The sequence below is a fragment of the Prenolepis imparis genome, unplaced genomic scaffold, assembly GCF_030444845.1.
Source record: "Prenolepis imparis isolate NDT839.2.m4 unplaced genomic scaffold, iyPreImpa1.0 SCAF_9, whole genome shotgun sequence".
NCBI classification, from domain to species: Eukaryota; Metazoa; Arthropoda; class Insecta; order Hymenoptera; family Formicidae; genus Prenolepis; species Prenolepis imparis.
This window is the reverse complement of record NW_028141167.1, coordinates 18,198,125-18,214,744: the sequence shown is the minus strand read 5'-3', so window position 1 is coordinate 18,214,744 and position 16,620 is coordinate 18,198,125. Positions and strand designations below refer to the sequence as shown.

At 32.8% G+C, this 16,620-nt stretch overlaps 1 long non-coding RNA gene and 1 pseudogene across 1 annotated transcript; both read left to right on the top strand.

The window, feature by feature from the left end:
* Positions 1-1,795: 1,795 nt before the first annotated feature.
* LOC145940624 (uncharacterized) lies at positions 1,796-3,068 on the top strand (annotated as a pseudogene).
* Positions 3,068-3,796, top strand: LOC145940623 (uncharacterized). Its single transcript, XR_014426050.1, has 3 exons — positions 3,068-3,202; positions 3,290-3,436; positions 3,577-3,796. It is a non-coding gene; the product is annotated as an uncharacterized LOC145940623 (long non-coding RNA).
* Positions 3,797-16,620: the final 12,824 nt, after the last annotated feature.

The window sequence follows — 16,620 nt, the reverse complement described above, 5'->3', positions numbered from 1 at the left end:
TTCGATATATTTCATATATTGCTTTATATTTGTTTATTCTTAAATATTCATAATAAATGTTTTGTTTTTTTTTCAGCAAATCCAAGCATAAACATTGTTATTCATTCTGGCTCTATGTATCTTCATTACATGCAGTGGCAAGGAGATATTTGCAAAGTATAATAAAGTACAAAGACTGTTTTCTGCTCTCTCTATTAGCCGTAATATTAATAAATATAAACAAGTGTGACATGGAGACACAGGATTTTGTTATCAACATTGTTTTTTTATAAACGAAGGAATTGATGCAAGCAATGGAAGAGTCTCTGCTGCAGGTATATCACAAGCACTTTACAATTCTGTTAATCAACTGTTATATTTAAACAAATAATTTGAAAATTAAAATATAATTTCTATTACATTTATATTATTGATAAGATCATATAGATGCACTGTTTGATTGCATGTTTGGATTTATGATAGGTGTTGAAACGCAGAAGATATCATATATGGAAGATGCAATTTCTCCTAAGGATACACATGTACATATGAATTATGGCAGTGCAGATGTCACACAGACATTTTTCTGGCTTTTACAAAAATCTGTTTCCATACAAATTGTGCAAATCAATTTAACAAATTGGAGGATGAGTTGCTTTTGGATCTCTCAAATAAAGATATATTTCTGTCATGTGGATTTAAATGCATGTAGGAGAAAACATTTATTGTTAAAAAGCCAAAACAACAAACAGAGAAGAATACAAGTATCTTTCTTTTCACTTTTCTTATAAAAAGAGTTATATATATTTTTTCCTCCCTTATATACAAATTTATATATAAAACTGTACCGAAACTTATGCGACAGGTGGGCGATGAATGGTTAATAGCATCTTTGAGCTTGTTTCAACTTGAGTTGTTCAGAATTATTGGAACCCATAATGTTCATATTCAAAAATGATCTTTAGGAGATCCAGAAGATCCTTATGATGAGAGTTATTTAAGTATTCATTTTATGCGTAAGTATTCATTTTTCAAACAAGTATATCTCTGTTTAAAGTATTATGTAAAATTTTTCTACAAAGTATTATTTATGTAAAAAAAAGAATAGAAAGTAAAACAATTTATATAGCACAATATCAATTATATAAAATAAAGATAAATATTTTAAAAATGTATTTTAATATTTATATGAAAACTTTGGAAATTTATTTAGATATATAATATTTAGATATAAAATTAATTTTCATTTCTTTGGAAATTTATTGAGTTTTTTTTTATTATATACAATTTTATTAAGATTATTATTATATATAATTTTCAAACTTTGGAATTTTATTAAGATATTTATATTTAGATATAATTAATTTTTATATATTCTATTAATTACAGATAATGCAGTTGACGTGCAGTAATACGCGTCTTTTCATATTCTCAAAAGTTCGTCTGAATTATTCGGAAAATATACTTCGCGAAGAAGTAAGTATGCACTTTACACAAGCAATAATGTGCACCTTTAGATATCTTCGAAAATACACATTAAAGTTATTAGGAGATTTTGCGAAAAAATGTGAATAGTGCAAACGCAGTAATGTATCTTTTAATGTGCTTGAAAATTCATTTCTGAGTTAGAAGAATATGTTTTACAAAGAGATCAGTGGAACTTTACAGTAATGCACAATTTTATGTGATAAATTCGTAAATTAAAAATAAAATGTGCATATTTATATTTATCAGTATATAATTTTACTTTTATGCATTAACAAAAACATTTCTTTCTTCTGTTTGGGATTTTTAATTGCAATTTATTAATTTTGTCCGCATAGAACGCGCTTTTCCAGGAAGCTGCTGCATGTAATTAATATTATATATTAACAATTTTCGCTTTTCTTTTAACTGCATTTAGACACAATTGTTTTGATTAAATACTTGATGACTATTTTTTTATTTTGAAAATTTATTATTTTCTCTTTCGCAGACTGAAGAAGAAGGCACTGAGGAAGAGTTTGCGAATCTTGCCGAAGATGAGAGAGTTTTAAAGCTGTCATAATTCGTCGAAAACATTATTATTCATCATATGGAATTATAGAACAATACATTTATTGGCATGTGGCATCAGCGTTCTGGGAAAAATTCGAGAATACAGAGTACAGCCAACAGGGAATTGTTCAAGCATGCTGTGGATGATCTGTACATTATGTTTACGGAGTTTCTACTTGTTCTAAAAATGTTGGAATATATAAGAAGAACAAGGATGCGGCTACGGATACGGATAAAGCACCAAAAATGATATGGAGACACAATTCAAGCTCATTGTCAGAGCTACATTATTGAACCAATTACTATTGTGTCACGATTGTACTATAGACCAGATCTATAAAGTTGCCTTTAATGTATTCTGCAATTCAGACAACTCTTCTCAAGGTAAATATTTATCTTAATATAATCACTTTGTGATCTAATACTTATGAGATATATACAGAAATATATGTCATATTAAATCAGATATGTCAATTAATAGAAAACTAGTTGATCTGAAATTATTGGAGAGACTCGTAGGAAATTGCACTCACATATCATTAATTTATATTCGTATCAAGAATCATCTAATTAAAAAAACATGCGACAACATTTGACAAGTCATAATAGATTTCATTAGAAAACGTATGTGAACGTTTTTATCTCTCTCTTTTTATTAATCTCATATAATTTATAATAATAATTATAATAATTATAGTAATATCTATGATGTAATGTTTTATTTTTACAGTGGCTCGAAACTGTTGTCATAATTTAGCGGGTAAGAATCTGTTTTGGTGGTTTTTCGAAAACGGTTGCACTAACTGATGAAATCCATAGTGCCATAAATAAATTTAAACAGAAATTATTTCTATTTCCTGTATGAAACATACACCAAGATATGGATCGATCATCTATTCAACATATAAATTTTATTCATAAAAACATGTATTTGCATGCTATACTTTTTCCCAGAATATCTCGAGTCACAACCTGCGGTGAATGATCTGAATTTGCCTGGAAGAAACGGCTCAATGGAAGGATCTTAAGAATTTTCAGAAAGCAATTAAAACGAGACTCTTACATATCGGAGTGAACACCCCGAATATAGATCGCCGCTATAAAAAGATAAAATAAAAATTGTCAAGTATCTCGATCTAACGGGAGTTCTTCTGGAAGCTGTCAAGCTGTCAATGGAACCTATCAAGTGAGATCTCTACAGCTTATCGCATATAGATTCTTATGTGTCCGTTTGTTATCTATATTGATTTGTCGAATACGTTTATTTCTTCAGGAGTTATTTGGAAAGCAGAGAGGACATCGTACGTTTTGTTGTTAACTGTCTGCTCGAAGATTCGCCGAGCAAATTGGCCGACGAATTGGTAAAGGACGTGCAATTAAACAACAGTTGGACGATCAGCGAGACTGAGGATTGGAAAAGGTGAATGCCGGATTCTGTCAACGTTAATCCCAGTAAACCGCGAAATTTCATTAGTCGCGTTATAAAAGCAGCTGTGTGTTGTACTGGCTGGCTTCAGTATTGTATAGCGTCAGTATTAAATATAGAATTTGTATTTTCAGCTAAAACAATGCAGCAAGGTGTCTGACATAATCTCTATCCTGGTGAAGGTGTACAGCAGTCAGGATTTATTTGTCAATGAGCATCGCACAATTTAGTGAAGGAGAGTATCAAGCTGCAACTCAACTCGATTATCTTAGTTGGATTCCAAGCAAAACAGATACATAAAATATCTAAGAAATACAAAATATAAGTGTGATCATAAATATAAAATTATATTATATTATATATTATATAAATATTATATAAAATATTATATTATTAAATATAAAATATTATATTAGAAGAAAAATATTTATATTGCTTGTTTTCAAAATTAAATATCTTTTTCTAAGATTATTATTCTAGAATTTTAGAAAATATAATGCGAGTGACTAATTTTTTATAATTCCATTGTTCTGATATTTCTGATTATCTTATATTAGAAAATATATTGTTACCTGAAATAAATATTTTATATTTAATAAATATATTTTCTAAAATTCAATATATATATGAATATGTGATATAAATTCCACGCGCATGCGCGAGAAATCCAATATACGATTTATTAAAATTATTATTGATTAATAATACGTAAAAAATAATATAATAATGTATTTTATATTTTATTTATAATATAAATATATATCTATTATTTATTTTTATTATTTATATTTTTTTATTGTAATATATAATTTAATTTATTTTTATTTATGCAAGACCGTGATTACAATAAATTGTACAGAAAACAGAAAAATATACATTTAATAATAATAAAACATCATTAATTCTACTAATTTCTTACTAATTCTATTTTTCATTTAACGGCTTGTCGATTAGCGATTTTTATTTATTTATTTGATTTATAATATCAGGACTCTTGCGCTTATTCAGTGGCAGAATCTGCGAGAAAAATCAGTTTTCATATATTTTTGTTATTAATTTACAGATAATTATTAATGCAATTAACGTGCAATAATACGAGTCTTTTAATATAAGTAAGAGCTCGCCAGTAGTGAAAAATTACCCATTGCAAACCTATGTAGAATCGTATGAAAAATTACCCATTGCAAACCCATGTAAAATCGTATCGTATAAAAAATTATCCATTGCAAACCCATGTAAAATCGTATGAATAATTATCCATTGCAAACCCATGTAGAATCATACCTATGTAGAATCGTACTACAAAAGTAATGATATAAAAAAATTGCGCTAAGTGAAAGTAGAAACATGTACCCGTGAAAAATTAAAGTTGCAAACCCATAGAATCGTATAATTATAGACTTCCCTTCACGCTGGAAGTTGCAAACCCATGTAAAATCGTATAATTATAGACCTCCCTTCACGCTGGAAGTTGCAAACCCATATAGAATCATAATAATAAAAAGAAGATAATTCAAAACACAAAAAAAAACAAAATAAAAAATTAATAGAAAATTAAAAATTAAAAGAAAATTAAAAATTAAAGAAAAATCAAAAATTAAAAATTTATGCAAAAATTAAAAATAAATACAAATAAAAGAAATAAAAAAATGTTGAATAAAAAAAACTTAGCGCTGCTAAATTTCAAAATTAACGTTAGCATATGGTTTAATTTAGCAGCGCTAAGTTTTTTTTATTCAAAATTTTTTTATTTCTTTTATTTGTATTTATTTTTAATTTTTGCATAAATTTTTAATTTTTGATTTTTCTTTAATTTTTAATTTTCTTTTAATTTTTAATTTTCTATTAATTTTTTATTTTGTTTTTTTTTGTGTTTTGAATTATCTTCTTTTTATTATTATGATTCTACATGGGTTTGCAACTTCCAGCGTGAAGGGAGGTCTATAATTATACGATTCTACATGGGTTTGCAACTTCCAGCGTGAAGGGAGGTCTATAATTATACGATTCTACATGGGTTTGCAACTTCCAGCGTGAAGGGAAGTCTATAATTATACGACTCTATGGGTTTGCAACTTTAATTTTTCACGGGTACATGTTTCTACTTTCACTTAGCGCAATTTTTTTATATCATTACTTTTGTAGTACGATTCTACATAGGTATGATTCTACATGGGTTTGCAATGGATAATTATTCATACGATTTTACATGGGTTTGCAATGGATAATTTTTTATACGATACGATTTTACATGGGTTTGCAATGGGTAATTTTTCATACGATTCTACATAGATTTGCAATGGGTAATTTTTCACTACTGGCGAGCTCTTACTTAGCGCCTTTTTTTTACCTTTTTTTTAAAGGTAAGTTTTGATAGGTTAATATGACAAAATTTTGGCCCAGCCAAAAGTTTTATAAAATTTAATAGGGCATGTCTGGATTCATCGAAATGATGATAACGTAAACATAAAGCTTGGATCATTATAAAAACTTGAGAAATCGACAAATCGGCAGCTTCGAACATGATAGCATCATCATTAATATCATAATTTATGTCTGGACTTTCAAACAAATCAAAATCATCTTCAGAAACAAAACCATTATTGCCGATTTTATCATTACAATTTACATCTATATCAAATTCTTTGCAATAGTTATCATCCTGTACAATTTCATTTAAATTGCCGATATTCATTTTTATCAGATGAAACATCAATTGCTGTTAAGTTTAACTCACTCTGCGAACTCTGAATTAAATCCGCCAATGTACTAGCAGTTTGCTCATTTTGCATCGAATGTTTCAGTCTTGCATTTCCTGAATATTATATGTTACTATATGGAACTATATGGAACGGGTTGATAAAAAATATAGGAAAACATAAATAGAAAATATTTCATGTCATATATAAATACATAAAACACATAAAAAAATTATTGAAATGATCTTTTAATAGATATAAAATAGATAATCAGATATGTTTTGTAATTTTTTAAGAGAAAAAAATAATTCTTTTAATAATTTATTTCTTTATATTATTATTATTTATTTAATAAAAAATAGAAATATGTAAAAATTGAACAAAAATGTTTTTGAATAAATCACGATAAATAATATTATATATTTAGTTAATATTTAGTTGAAATGTTTTTTGTCGAATTCATTTTTTATCACAAATTAAAAATAAATATTATCTCAAAAAAAGAATATATTTGATTTTGAGAAAATCAGTAATATCAAAAAACAATTTTTAATAAATGCACTTGAGTTTTACGTTTTAATAATACTTTAGACTTGTAAGTTTTATACATTTTAAACTAAAATCATAATATTTTAGGGTGATTAATATATGGCGGATTCCACGTTAAATCGACCTAAATCTTTCGCAAACAAGAATTATAAAAAAGTTATAAAAATTACTAAAAATGTAACTCTAATATCCCACGAGCGGAGCCATAGCGTTAAAATATGATCCATTTAAAATCAGAAAAGAACATATATATTTTCTTAATATTTTCATGATAGACCTCTGTCATATTTCAGTTAAGCACAAGGAAATTCAAAGTTTCACAAAAGTTAAAAATCAGTGCAGTTTCAGGAAAACAAATGCAAATTTCGTTTCAATAATTCTTACTTCATTGTAAAAAAAATTATTTGCTATTAAAAGGTCGCTACATTTAACTGAAAATAAAAAATATGGCTTTTAAATAAATGCGATCGAAAAAGCGCGAGCAAACTATTCGAATGTTTAGATTTGCACATTAAAAACTTTATAATTAAATTTTAATTATTGTGAATATTATTGACATTCAATTAATTGCGGATAACAATTTTAAAGATTCAAACTTTCTCTTATTGCAATAAAAAAATCAATATTTTTGTAATTTCTACTATAAGCCCTATCTAACAAATAATAAGTAAAGTCTTAAAAAATAAATGTTTCATCCATCGTTTATATGTTTGACGATTTACTTTCGTTGCTGTGAATCCTGGCTCCAAAAAAGCTTTATAACTCTTTCTCTTATTTGAATTTGACGTGTTACTATTCATTGCGTGTAACTATTTCGATTAAAGTTAAAATATAAAGACACACTGTGTACATTAAATCCTCTGAACTCTGTTTTCGATGTTTTTCTCGTGCGAGTACCTTAATAATTTTCAGCTAACAATCAATCGCATACGAGAACATTTGAAAATCGTCGGTAAGTTATATCGGCTGCGTTCGACGTATTTTCATATGCCAAAAAAGATGCGCAACGACACGTTAACGATAGCGACATCGTCGTTAAGAGTTACAGAATCCCTACTACAATGCACATATAATAATTTGTCTTATTGTTAGTTTATAATTTTATAATCTGATAATTATTCCAAGATAACGTAATCAGACGTTACAATATGTTTGTCTATGTAAAATTTGAAGATAGTTACAAAACGATTGTGAAAACAATATAAAACATTTTAAAGCAGAATGTATAAATCGATCAAAAAATTATAAATTTCGTTGGGAGGATGATGATACATTTTACGATGCATTAATTATTGATGTAGGTGGTGAGTATAAAATACATAAATGTTTTAACACAATTTACATTTTAAAAATAAAGTGTGTACTTTTCAATCGTTTTATTCAATCTCAACTGGATTGATTCTTTAAAATTTAAAGCATTGAATGTTCTTCTCATGAAAAAATCTATGATATAGGTTATTTTCACGCAACTAATCAGAGTATATACATATGTTAATAGTGTTGTGTGCCTCGAGCAAGGCACAGAGGTCGCGTCGAATTCGGGATGGGAATCCGTGGGCGTCAGGATTGTTCGGTCCGGAATGAAGAAGATTGTAGTTTTCTTTGTTAATACACTTATTTTATTTCAACTTGCTTTACACTTTTATTCTGTTTCCTGTATTCGTTAAAGTACTCGCGCTCGCGTCGTATCCTCGAATGGTTTCGGATTACGGTCGCTCGGCGACGTTCGTACAACTTAGAACATACGGCGGTTCGCGTATGTTAATATCTTAGCGACGCCGTTACTCGTAATTCGGTTCTCAATTTGTGACTGTCGCGAGCGCATCTACTGTTCGGTTTTATAGTCGGATTTTGGAATCTTCTGATCGGAGGGGGTGCCTGGTAACAGGCCCTCTTAGTCAAAGTCCCGGATGCAAGCGAAGGAAATTCGAAGTCTCCTTTGCTTCGCTTGCATTTTTGTAACTTTTAGCTTTCGCGCGTGTCTCGCTGCGTATGTGGTTTTTTCGCGGCCAGCGCGTTGTCAAGCGGATGTAATTTAAGTAGTTATAGCTATTTCGAGCTATAACAATAGTATAATTACATAATTAGTAATTATATACTATTGAATTAAGTAATGCATATACACTTATATACCTGTCCCATTTTAAAGGACCCACTCAAATATCTCAGAAACACTGCGTTAAATCAAAAAATGTTTCCTACAAAAGTTGTAGGGTTTCGAGGGGGACATAACATAGTAATATTCATATGACCTTGGGCGGCGTCTCCAAGGTCAAGTGAAGAATAATAAAAAATATGGGTTTCCATTTAAAAAATTTATTCTCACCTTCACTTGACCTTGGAGATGCCGCCCAAGGTCAAATGAATATTACTATGTTATGTCCCCCTCGAAACCCTACAACTTTTGTAGGAAACATTTTTCGATTTAACGCAGTGTTTCTGACAATAAGATATTTGAGTGAGTCCTTTAAAATGGGACACCTGGTATATTTAAATATTTTTCATATTATTTATGTAAAAATTAATTAAAAATTTTATTTGATATTTTATAAAACAAAGTTGTAATCATTGTTTTATACAATTCTAATACTTTTATAAAAAACAAACAAAATTTTACCTTTCTTTATTTAAGATATATTTTTAGTTATCAGTTATTATATAGTTTTTATATAGTTATTATATAGTTTTTATATAGTTATTATATAGTTTTCAGTAGTTACATTATGACATAAGTGAGATAAACAATATTTTAGTTTTTCAAATTTTATTTTTTTAATATATCTCAATAACAATTAATTTTAAATTTACATATTCTTTTCATAAATTTTTTAAAATTTTAAATAAAATTAATTTAAAAAATTGTTTTTATAAACTAATAAAATTTAAATTAATATTACATTATTATAAAAATATATAAGATTTTTAATAAATGAGAACTCATTTCATTGTTTAAAAAAATATGTAGAATCGATCATATCTACATGTACTTCGGTATAAGATTTTTATTTAATGAGTTTTTTAATACTAACAATTAAAGATTAATAATGTAATAATTTATTATTGTTGTCTTTTTTAATGTTGTGCTATTATTAGATTGAAATGAGACTGATTATAAAAAGGTTTTGTTTAAATTAATTAAATGTATTGTTATGTGCGTATATATTTACATAAAATAAAATATTTTAATTTAGATTAAATTAATAAATATTGTTATATATTGAAAAACAATTATTGTATTTTATATTATATATTTAATGTTGCATCTTTATTACATTAAATTTTTATATTTATTATATTTTTTTATGTTATTGACAAACTATTTGCTGTATTTTATATTAAATTTTATGCACAAAATTGCTTATAACGTCCCAAATACAAGAGATCAAGACGTACAAAATAAATGATTTGTTTTATTGAGTAATATTAAATCAAGCTGAAAAAGGAGAGTTTTGGGATAAAGTTCCGAAAAGTACTCACCTCCGATTTTTTTGAAACTCAGTATTCTTACGTATTTTGACGCGCTGATTACGAATATCATAGTGAAAATTGGCGACTACTTGATTTTCATGGTAAAAACCATGAAAAATCCATAAAAATTATAGTTTTTTACGTTTATCTCAGTAAATACGAGAAATCATGATAAATGTTTTAGACAAAAGTTTTAGATCTCACAGAGATAAACATTTTAGGTTTTATACATTTTCACCGTACGAATAATAGTTTTCGAGGAAATGGAGTATAAAGACAGTAACAGCCTTAACACAAAAATCCTATTACCGCGTGGAAAAGTGTATGCGTGGAAACAGTGGGTTCCGCCCCCCTGCGGGGAGCTCCACTATCAAAAAACTAGACAAATAGGTTTGCGTGGAACCTCGCTTTGTGTGGAAAGTTGCAAACCCATGTGGAATCGTATATGTACTGCAAAGTACATGCTTAGATGGGAGGACAGATATAAGATTTAGAGTCCATCGTTTTTGTCGAAAACTACCACTCGTACGGTAAAAATGAATAGGACATAAAATGTTTATCTCTGTGAGATCTAAAACTTTTGTCTAAAACATTTATCATGATTTTCCATATTTACTAAGATAAGCGTAAAAAACTATAATTTTTATGGGTTTTTCATGGTTTCACCATGAAAATCAAATAGTCGCCAATTTTCCCTATGATATTCGTAATCAGCGCATCAAAATACGTAAAAATACTGAGTTTCAAAAAAATCGAGGGTGAGTACTTTTCGGAACTACACCCCATTTATTTCATTTAAATATATATATATATATATATATATATATATATACATTCATACTGTAGTATCGCGGGTTTTGTAGATTATTTTCAATAATTATTTAATAACTGCAGATTTAATTTTAGTCTCGTTTAATTACCACATATGAATATAGACAAGATTTGATATACTACGGATCACGATAAACTTTTCGGCGGGATTAAATTCGCGAGAGTCGGCTCACTTCTTCTCTCTTTCGCGGAATTCCGTCTTCTCCCGCCTCGAGAGACGAATATTATTTCGGTTACCGCTTACGTGGGCCAATCAGATAAAGGCACGTTAAACAGTACCTGTTCGACTGTCGCTCGCAATAACAAGGACGTCCCGTCTTAATAATACACAGGACAATACATACTGACAATACGAGATACAATAGAATTCGACAATAAACCTGACCCGAAAATATATATGACGAGAACGCAAACACGCCCGACAATCATATTATAATAACGAATTTCTTAATTCCTACACTCGGCCATTCTGCGCTAATATCTGTCCTCAGATATTTTCTATTTCTTCATCCGTCGTCACTTCGTCATTTTCGTCCACCCAGCGCTTGATGTATTCCGCCGCCGTAGACGTCTCGTAAGGTCCTTCGTGTTCGCCAACTTTCTCGACGATGTAGCGATCGTTTCTCAATGTTTTCGCAATTCGATATGGACCGAGGTACTTAGGCGCGAGTTTCAGTCCAGGTTTGGCTTGCGTTCTCTTGATGGCAACAAGATCACCGATTCTGTAAGATGTTGCCGGTTTTCTTCGCTTGTCGAATCCTCGACGATTTTCTTGCTGGACTCGTCTTATGTTTTCTTTGGCTCGACTTCTCATCTCGTCCCGACTTTCCTCGAAAATAGAAATTAATTCCTTCTCTATCAATTCGCGGATAGAGATATCGTCCTTCATTCTAATATCCGTCCCAAAAAGTAAATTAAAGGGCGTCATCTCAATACTTCTGTGTGGCGTGGCATTTAAATATTTCTGTACCATATCTAAGTACTTGTGCCATTCTTCCGGTCGAGGAGCAGACAGCTTCACCAGCACTGGAATCAATATCCGGTTGACCCTCTCCACCTGTCCATTGGCTCTCGGCATACCCGTCGTGGTGAGGATGTGTTGCACTCCTTCCACCCTGCAATATTCCTGGAAATCGTTAGACGTAAACGCCGAACCACGGTCCGAAATAATTCTCCTCGGATTCCCAAAAATATGTGACTGTTTCGCTAAGCAAGTCAAAACTTCCGCGGTGTTAGTGGTTTTGACCGCATACAACCAGACAAATTTGGTGAAGGCGTCCACCACAACCAATATATGTCGGTATTGTTTGCGCGTCGAAGGGAGCGGTCCCAAATGATCGAGATGTAAGGTATCTAAGGGAGCGTCGCCCTTCTCGATATGATGCAGCAATCCCTCCCTCTTACCATATTTCCTTTCAACCAAGATGCATGGCACACAACTACGGACCACCCTCTCGACCTTCGCTTTCAAATCCGGTATCCAATACTCTTTCGCAACCATTCGCTCGGTTTTAATCGTCGATAAATGCCCTTTGTCATGTACATATCGAATAATCTGCGAATGCATCGATCGCGGAACCACCATTCGCTCCTCGTCGTCAATTAATTTAAACAAAACCCCCGCTCTTACTACAAAGCCATCGGCCTTTTTCGCTTCGGCCAGCCCAATTATTTCTCGCAAGTGCGCATCCTCGCGCTGAGCCTTCCGCATTCGCGACGCTATACCCTCTTCACGCTTGCTCGACATACACACAGGCAACGGATTCCTACTCAGCGCATCGACATGTGTCATTGCTTTTCCGGGACGATGTTCGATAACATAATCGAATTCTTCTAATTGCAAGGCCCATCTCGCTACTCGCACGCACAAGTCTTTTTTATTCATGGTTAGACTGAACGCTTTACAATCCGTCACTATTTTAAAAGGTATTCCTATCAAATAAACACGAAACTTTTTTAAAGATTTTATAATCGCGAGTACTTCGAGCTCATAACTGCTATATTTTTCTTCCGCCGGAGTTGTTCGACCGCTCGCATAATAGACGGGTCGCAACAAACTGTTATTGTCACGCTGTAATAAAATGGCGCCATATCCATATTTCGACGCATCGGTATGGAGTTCGGTAGTTGCATTTATTTTATATATTTTTAAAACAGGCTTGCTCACCAAGGCCATTTTTAATCCGTCAAACGCATTTCTCTCATTCTCTTCGAAACGGAATACAGTATTATTCTTCAATAGATTCGTCAGAGGTCGCGCAATCATTGAATAATTGTAAATAAACTTTCGAAAGTAGCCGGATAAACCCAAAAAACTTTGAACTTGCTTGACATTCCTCGGTTCGGGAAACCTTGTAATCGCGTCTGTTTTTGCTTCCGACGGCACGCTACTTGACTCTATTATATGCCCCAAAAATTCTACTCTTGTCTTTAGAAATTGACATTTATCCCAGTTGATCGTTAGCTCAGACTGACTCGCTCTATCGAATATTCGCCGGAGTTTTACTAAGGCATCCTCATAATTTTTCGACGGCACAATCAAATCATCCATATATGTTAACACAGTCCCGTCATTAATTAGATCTCTAAAAGTTGCATTAACGAATCTCTGAAAAACTGCCGGTGAGTTGCACAGGCCAAATGGGATTCTCAAAAATTCATATTGTCCGTCAGGTATAATGAATGCTGTAAATTTTCGACTATCCTCCTCTACCTCGACATGAAAAAATCCGTTCTCAAGGTCTAAGGTGGTAAAAACTTCCGCGCCTTGCAACCGGTCTAATTGATCGTCGATTAAGAGCAACGAATAACGATCTTTGATAATTTTTCGATTTAACTGCCGATAATCTACGCATAACCGATACGCGCCGTTCTTTTTTTTCACCAAAACCACCGGACTCGCATACTCCGACAAAGACGGTCGCACAATACCATCGCGCATCCATTCACCTACCTGCCGCTTTATTATCTGCTTTTCCTGTTCGGAACATCGTCGCGCTCTCTGATATACGGGCTCATCGTCTTTAAGAATCAATTTCATTTTAACATTTACGTCGCGTGTTTTATTGGGTACATAATTATAAATCATATTTTCCAACGCGCTCCGACAATCATCGTCGAGATGTGCGACGTCTAATTTACTTGTTTCGCGTACCCAATCGATCTGAAATATTTCCGGCAATTCGGGGTCCGCTTTCTGTTTCGAGATTAATATTTCGCCTTTCTTTATTGTAACGTCTACCGTTCTTAAAAAATCGGCACCCGGTTCGCCAAAATAATTTTGTCGTGCATGTATGCACCAAAAGCTTCGCCTCTCTTCCAGACCCGTCCTTCAAACTCCTTTTTCCGGGCCAACCTATTCGGGCGATAATCGAACATAGCTCTCATTTCCAAGAGGAGGTCATCCGTCGACATCTCGATATGCTCGGGCTTAGAGCGGAACCACTCAGCCGCCTTACCTTTGAGTTTCGCGCCTATCAGTATTTTCACCATTTCGTCCTGCAACCTGTATGTCGTCGCAAGGAGTCGCACCTGTTTTTCCTAGACCTCCCAGGAATCGCTCACTCCGTCAAAATGCGCTAATAATTCGGCGATTGCCGTTATACTTGGCCGCGCCGTCGTCCCAGTCGCCTCCGTCGGATCCACCGCTCGTCGCACTCCCGCTCGATCCATTCCCCGCTCGGCTGCCTCGTATCTCTCTCTCTCTCTCTCTACCCCGCAGGAACTCCATCTCTCGTCGCGCCAACGCCAGCTCTCTCTCCAAAAGCTCCTTTTCTCTTTTAATCAGCTCCATCTCTCGCAATGACACCCCCGCCTCGCTTACTCCGGGTATCTCAGATGCATTCTGGCTATCAGATACATTCGCATCCGGCTCTCCGTCCCGCGACAGATCATGCCCATCCACTTGCACGCTCGATGCACCCAATAATCCACCCTTAGGATCCGCTTCCATCAATCGGCTTATAAGGGCGTTTTTTGAGCCGGCTGCACTCAACCCCAAAGTCTTGAGCTTTTCTTTGAGCTCCACCACCGTAAATTCAGACGGATTCTTCGTAGGACTCATCCTGTCCTCTCGTCGACTCACGGAAACGTCAACCCGAATCCAACTCCACCACACTCAGTATTACCGCACTCAGTGTCACTCACTCAGAGTCAATGTTGCCGCACTCAGCGTTACTGCACTCAACGTCTCAGTTCTATCCCGGACGAGGGGTCCCCAATTTATTTGTAGAATCGCGGGTTTTGTAGATTATACACTAAGAATATAAATTTGTAGATTATTTTCAATAATTATTTAATAACTGTAGATTTAATTTTAGTCTCGTTTAATTACCACATATGAATATAGACAAGATTTGATATACTACGGATCACGATAAACTTTTCGGCGGGATTAAATTCGCGAGAGTCGGCTCACTTCTCTCTTTCGCGGAATTCCGTCTTCTCCCGTCTCGGGGCCTCGAGAGACGAATATTATTTCGGTTACTGCTTACGTGGGCCAATCAGATAAAGGCACGTTAAACAGTACCTGTTCGACTGTCGCTTGCAATAACAAGGACGTCCAGTCTTAATAATACACAGGACAATACATACTGACAATACGAGATACAATAGAATTCGACAATAAACCTGACCCGAAAATATATATGACGAGAACGCAGACACGCCCGACAATCATATTATAATAACGAATTTCTTAATTCCTACAATACATGCATACAATCATTGAATCATTTATACATACATTTATTCATTTATTCATATATTTGTTTATTTATAGATTTCTTTTCAGCTGAACTGGCTGCACTAATTCAGAGTTTATCTCTTTCCTTCTAGTATGGAGTAAAAAAAATAAACTCTGAACTAGTGCAGCCAGGTCAGCAGAAAAGAACAGACCTTATATTTTATTTTTAATACATTCTTCATGTTTTGTTTAGAAATAATAGATATTTAAACGAGCGAAGAAATGAGAGAGAGGGGGAGAGAGGGAGATAAAGGGGGAGGGGAGAGAGGGGGAGGGGGAGATATGCGTTGGGGGAGGGGGGAAGAGGGGTGAGGGATGGGGGGAGGGGGGAGAGAGAGAGAGAGAGAGAGAGAGAGAGAGAGAGAGAGAGAGAGAGAGAGAGAGAGAGAGAGAGAGAGAGAGAGAGAGAGAGAGAGAGAGAGAGAGAGAGAGAGAGACAGATAGAGACAGAGAGAGACAGAGAGAGACAGAGAGACAGAGAGAGAGAGAGAGAGATCTGTTATAAATATGTAAACTTTGAAATCTTGATCTTATCTTAAATTACCAAATCTCGTAATATAAAATGAGCAATACTGTCAGCATATTAATCTTTATTTTATATTAACAATTATATATTATTTTATATTAACAATTATATTATGAAAAAAATAGTAGGATGGCACCGTAGCAAGAAAGTAGTTATTATTATGAAAGAAATAGTAAAATGGTAACGTAACAAGAAAGTAGTTGCAAATATCATTATATAAATATATATTCAAGAAAGTAATAGAAGGATCTACATTTTGCAATGTATACTACATACATGTGATATGCAATATGTAGTATACATTGCAAAATGTAGATCCTTCTATTTCTTTCTTGAATATATATTTATATAATGATATTTG